The sequence below is a fragment of the Solanum stenotomum genome, chromosome 10 (genome assembly GCF_019186545.1).
Source record: "Solanum stenotomum isolate F172 chromosome 10, ASM1918654v1, whole genome shotgun sequence".
In the NCBI taxonomy this organism is placed as follows: domain Eukaryota; kingdom Viridiplantae; phylum Streptophyta; class Magnoliopsida; order Solanales; family Solanaceae; genus Solanum; species Solanum stenotomum.
The window spans coordinates 12,024,320-12,030,901 of NC_064291.1; the positions used below are offsets into that span (position 1 = coordinate 12,024,320).

The 6,582-nt window shown below is 40.6% G+C and overlaps 1 non-coding gene across 1 annotated transcript; it reads left to right on the forward strand.

The window, feature by feature from the left end:
• Nucleotides 1-5,097: 5,097 nt before the first annotated feature.
• LOC125843382 (small nucleolar RNA R71) lies at nt 5,098-5,204 on the forward strand. The gene has a single exon (XR_007443981.1). It is a non-coding gene; the product is annotated as a small nucleolar RNA R71 (small nucleolar RNA).
• Nucleotides 5,205-6,582: the final 1,378 nt, after the last annotated feature.

The following is a 6,582-nucleotide window of genomic DNA, read 5'->3' on the forward strand; positions in this document are numbered from 1 at the left end:
ATGGTAGTCAAATCGTTTTTCGATTCGCATAATGAACTTCAGATGCGCTGATTAGGAAGGGCGAGGAAAATTGAGTCACCGAAACAAATCGACGATTCACTGATTAGTAAAGATATCCCGCTGAATGCTCTAGTATCTCAGTCCCTTTTTTCGAAAGCCATAAGGTGAACTGCATCGTTCTCGTCGAAATAATTTGGCGATTCGCCAAGAGTGTTTTGTCTTGTTCATTGAACCCACTACTGCAATATCAACACACATTATTTAAAGCAGTAAAACTTGGGTTGCCTCCCAAGAAGAGCCTTAGTTAATGTCGTGAAACGACGTGGAAATGCTTTCAAGCATCTTCCATGTACACCACTTCAATCAAAGAAATCTCCTGGCATTCACCAAAGTATACCTTCAAAGGCTGCCCATTTACCTTAAATGCAGGTCCTTCCTACCCTTAAACTTCTATGGCGCCATTTGAGAACACTCGCTTCACTCTAAATGGTCCTGACCACTTCGATTTGAGTTTTCCGGGAAATAACCTCAGTCGGGAGTTGTATAGTAACACCTAATCTGCCACCTGAAACTCTTTCTTAAGTATTTTAGCATCATGCCATTTCTTCATCTTTTCCTTGTAGAGAGTTGAACTTTTGTAAGCTTTAAACCTGAATTCGTCCAACTCGTTTAGCTGCTCTACTCTCTTTTGAAGATTTTGTCCAGTCCAAATTTAGAGCCTTCAATTCCCACATTGCTTTATGCTCCAGCTCAACTGGTAAATGACAAGACTTCCCAAAAACTAACTGATATGGTGACATATTGATTGGAGTTTTGTAGGCGGTGTGATACGCCCATAGTGCGTCATCCAACTTTTGAGACCAATCCGTTCTATTTGCATTCACTGTTTTTGCCAAAATGCTTTTGATCTCCCTGTTTGACACTTCAACTTGGCCACTTGTTTGGGGATGTACGATGTTGGTACTTTGTGCTTAACCCCATATTTATTCAGTGCAACTAAGAACCATTTATTACAAAAGTGAGATCCCTCATTGCTAATAATGGCTCTCGGAGTCCCAAACCTTGCAAAAATGTAGCGCATCAAGAATTGGACGACACTTTTTCCTTCGTTGTTTGGAAGGGCGACAACTTCTACCCATTTGGACACATAATCCATGGCCACCAAGATGTATTTGTTCCCAAATGAGCTCACAAATGGGCCCAAGGAATCGATCCCCCATACATCAAATAGCTCCGCTTCTAAAATGGGTGTCCGAGGCAACTCGTGCCTTTTTGATACACCACATTGCTTTTGACATTGTGGGCACCTCTTAACAAACTCATATGCATGTTTGTATAGAGACGGATAGTAGTACCCACTTTGTAGCACCTTAGCTGCTATCCGAACACCACCATGATTCCCTCTTACTGGCGAAGCATGACACGCATGCAGGATCTCCCTAGCCTCATCTTTCGGAACACATCTTCTGATGATGTGGTCAGCACACTCTCTAAACAAATATGGCTCGTCCCACATGTATTTCTTAACATCAAACATGAATTTCTTTTGTTGGTAGAAGTTCAGTTCATCCAACATTAATCCACACACCAAATAATTTGCAAAATCAGCATACCAAGGGGGTTGTGCGAGAGTTACTGTAAATACATGTTCATCAGGAAAGACATCCTTAATGTCGACCTCCAGCTCGTCAGTCTCCCTGCCTTCCAATCATGACAAGTGATTTGCCACTTGATTTTCACAACCACTTATATCTTTGACTTCAAAATTGAACTCTTGAAATAAAAGCACCCACCTTATCAGTCTCGGTTTGGAGTCTTTCTTTTCCATTAGATAACGCAATGCAACATGATCAGAGTGAATAATTACTTTTGTTCCCAGCAAATATGCGCGAAAGTTCTCATATGCATAAACCATTGCAAGTAGCTCTTGCTCGGTAATTGTGTAGTTATGTTGAGCACTATTTAAAGTTTTGCTTGCGTAGTAAATGGGATGAAAGAGCTTGTTTCGTTTCTGTCCCAACACTATGCCCAGTGCCATGCCGCTTGCATCACATATTACTTCAAATGGCTCTGACTAATCAGGACTAATGATGATTGGAGTGGAAATCAGTTCTTCTTTCAGGCAATTAAAAGCTACCATACAAGCATCATCAAAGTGAAATTTCACCTCTTTTTCCAAAAGTTTGCATAGAGGAAGTGCAATCTTTGAGAAATCTTTGATGAATCTCCAATAAAATCCGGCATGTCCCAAAAAACTCCGAACCCCCTTTACTGAAATCGGTGGTGGTAATTTCTCAATTACTTCGACTTTTGCTCTGTCGACTTCCAGCCCCTTTTGTGATACTTTGTGACCAAGCACAATTCCTTCCTTAACCATGAAATGATACTTTTCCCAATTCAGGACTAAATTGGTCTCCACATATATTTGGAGAACTTGGCCTAAGTGCTATAAGCATTCTGCAAATATGTCATCCACAACTGAGAAATCATCCATAAATACTTCCATTGAGTCTTCCACTATGTCAGCAAAGATGGATAACATGCAACACTGGAATGTAGCCGAGGCATTACACAATACGAATGTCATTCGCTTGAAGGCGAAAGTACCATATGGGCATGTGAATGTTGTTTTCTCTTGATCCTCCGGAGCAATAGAGATTTGGTGATAGCCAAAGTACCCATCCAAAAAGCAATACCACCCTATCTCGGATAGTCGGTCAAGCATTTGATCTATAAAGGGCATAGGGAAATGATCCTTTTCAGTCCATGAGTTTAGTTTTCGGTAGTCCATGCAAACTCTCCATCCTATCACAGGGCGCATAGGTACAAGTTCCCCCTTGTCACTAAAGACAACCGTTACTCCTCCTTTTTTCGGTACGCATTGAACCAGACTGACCCATTTGCTATCTACAATTGGGTAGATCTCTCCCGCGTCCAACCACTTTATTATTTCCTTTTTCACCACCTCTTACATTGGCGGGTTCAATCTTCACTGATGCTCAACACTCGGTTTACAATCATTATGAAGCTGAATTTTGTGTGTGCAAATGCTTGGAGGGATGCCCACTATATCAGCGATAGTCCAGCCGATGACTTTTATATGCCTTTTCAGTACTTCAAGGAGCAATTTTACTTGCCAATCAAGTAAGTCAGCTGCAATAATCACCGGCAAGGTGTTATTCTCGCCTAAGAAAGCATACCGAAGGTGTGAAGGTAATACCTTAAGTTTGAGACTTGGTGGTTCTTCGGTTGACGGTTTGGCGGGAGGGCTCTCTCAATTTTTTAAGTCGATGTCCAGCTTCATTGGAGTTTTTGTGAATCCCCCCATACTTGAAAATGCGGCTACCACTTCATCTTGGCTTTGAACTTCAAACTCTTCATCGTTGGCCCACACTACCTCAAGGGTTGTTTGCTAAACATCAGATGGCTCACACTAGCCACAACCTCGTCAATGATATCATCAGTTGAGATTACATGAATGTCGCAGGGGTGTTTCATTGATTTGCACACATCAAAGGTGACTTCATCATCATTAGCCCAAAATTTCAGCTCCCCACTCTCGACATCCATCAATGCTCTCCCAGTTGCCAAAGATGGCCTTCCTAAGATTATAGGAATTTCGGCATCTGTGTCATATTCGAGTATGACAAAATTGGCAGAAAAGATGAACCTGTCGACCTTAACCAAAATATCATAAAGTATCCGCACTGGATGCTTGATCGATCTGTCAGCCATCAAGAGTCTCATAGTTGTCGCCTGCAGTTCACCCAACCCGAGTTGTTTATAAATAACATAGGGCATTAGATTAATACTTGCTCCTAGATCGCATATGGCTTTTGCAAACTTGAGCATGCCTATGGTACACGGAATGGTGAATGCCCTAGGGTCATCTTTCTTTTCGATCAACTCCTTTGTCATAATCGCACTACAACTATGAGAGACTTCGATCGTCTCAAAATCCAAGATCCTTTTTTTTGTGACTAACTCCTTCATGAACTTGGCGTAACCGGGCATTTCCAACAATGCTTCAACTAGAGGGAGATTAGCTGATAAGGTCTTGAATACCGATAAAAATTTCTTGAATTTTTCATTCTTATTCTTTTTCTTGAGGCGTTGTGGAAATGGAAGATGTAGTTTGGGTAAAGGTTGCTTGACTTTTGGGCATGACTTTTGTTTTTCCACATCACAATGTGGCCCCATTGTGTTGTATTGTGGGATGGTTATTTCTTCATCCTCCATATCTGTTCTTTCATTTTGTATATGCTCTTCCTCATTTCCCATCAGATCACCTTTTACTTCTTTTCCGCTCCGAGTAACAACGGCTAGCCCTTTGTCTTCATCATCTGCCTCCATCCTTTGTTTCAGTTGCATTGTAAGTAAACCCATTTGACCTTCAAGGATTTTGATTGCATCTGCGTGTGAGTTTACTTTATTGTTCAAGGATGAGAAGTCATCTTTCATCCCTTTCAATAAATCATCCGAGCCTTCAACTTGTCAAAAATGCGTGTAAGCAAATCATTCACGCGAGGGCTATTTGCACTCCCCCTTGATTTTGGGCTTTCACTTGAATGAGTGTGGTTCTCTTCATATTCATCTTCTCTTCTCTAGTGCTCATATTTTTCAGATAAATCTTGATGGCACCTCCTTTGCTCGACTTCGTTATAATGGTTTCAACCTTGGTTTCCACCTTGCTGCCAATAGTATGGGTAGAAACCCTCCTCATATCTTATGGAGTTCCAACCTTGATTCTCCCCCGGCTTTGAATAGCTTGAGAACAAACCCTCCTCAACTTTGAACACTCCACATGTTCCTTTTATATGCTCCTGTAGAAGTTTCATATGCGTCAACATCTTCTTGATGTTTTTATCCCTCTCTTTATGTTTATCCAGTTGTTCTTGTGTTAATCTAAAATGAAATAGAGAGACATGATCCTCTTTGGTATACCACACTTGATTTATTCTAGTCATGTCATCTAGAAGAACTGAAGCCACGTCAAATGATTGCAACATTATTTCTCCTCGTACCAACTGGTCAGCCACTCATTTATTAACCAAATCAAGACTCCAGTAAAAATATTGAAGTAACAAATCATTTAGTAGTCCATGGGTTGGGCATTTAAGTAGGAGTTTCTTGAATCTCACCCATGTTTCATGGAGTGTTTCCCCTTCCCTTGGCTTGAAACCTTGAATTTCATCTATAAGTTTCATCATTCTTGATGGAGGAAAAAATATTGTGTTAAGTACTACAACCAACTCCTCCCATGATGTGATGAAATTATTTGGTAACTCGGTTAACCACTTGTTAGCTTCTCCTTTTAAAGACAACGGGAATAGCCGCAACCGGATTGACTCTTGCGACACTCCTTTGAATGAGAAAGGACTGCAAACTTCTGTAAAGCTTCTTACATGTTCATGCGGGTCTTCATGATCTAGCCCTCCATAAAGTCCCCTCATTTGGAGAAGGTGGATAGTTGTGCTAGTGGCTTCAAACATCACATTTTCATCAGTTTGTGGGATGCAAATTACACCCCTTCCACCCGACTGATCCGGGTTGTAGACACTATTGATGTCATCAATGCCGTCTTGATGACCTGCTTGACTATCGTTCATTTCTTCATCACTCATGTTCACTTCTAGGTATTTCAGCCAATACGTGCACAAAGCAGCCAAAACTAAATCAATTACAACTAATAAATTTGAGATTGTCAAACCTTTGATCAAAGAATTCTAAGTAGAACTACTGCCCGGCAGTGGCGCCATTTTGATGTTTGCGTAATCAAGACACAACTTCCAATTCAAGTGTCTACGATCGTACAATAGTAAAGTAACCCAACCAAGGGTTGGGGTCGAGTCCCAAGGGAGTAGGCTTTCTTTCAAATTCAAAGGTTAAAATTTGATACAGTCTCTTCAACGATATTTCCCCTATACCTTTAGGATTATGAAGTATCTATCAACTTCAAGCCCAAATTCACGAAAAATTACGAAGTAAACAAATACTAGAGTAAAACTTGGGGAATGGACCAGCCAATTGTCAAATTTCATTTTAGAAGTTAAATGTTGATACCAATGGTAGGTCATTTTGTTCTGGGTAGGTCGGACTATGATCGTTACTTTGGTTCTGAACTTTTCTCTCGAGCAAGCTCAGAACACGGAAAGGGTTGCACGAAATAGTGTAAAATAACTTCAAATCACCATAACGATCCAGACCCACTTCAAATCAACCTCCCCGTTCGTATTTCAACACTACCCACTTAGCAAAATTCAACAATTGGCTTCATGGTCAAAACCCCAAGCGAAGGGTTTTAGCCACTCATATTGAAAATGGAAAGAAAGTCAATACCCACACTTCTTCCCATCAATAAATGCAATAAATTTAGGGTTTTACAGGGAAATAAACTAGAAATTTGATTGATTACAAAATCTTTTTAGAAAATCTCTATGAAAATCACACTCAAAACCCTTTTATGGTGTTTTTCTCTCTAATTGCGTCCTTCTCTCTTTATCTGAATGCTCTCTTTCATCTCCAAAAATCAATTTAAACGAGTCTGAAGTGTGGTTGCCACATACCATTCGGCGAGGTTAG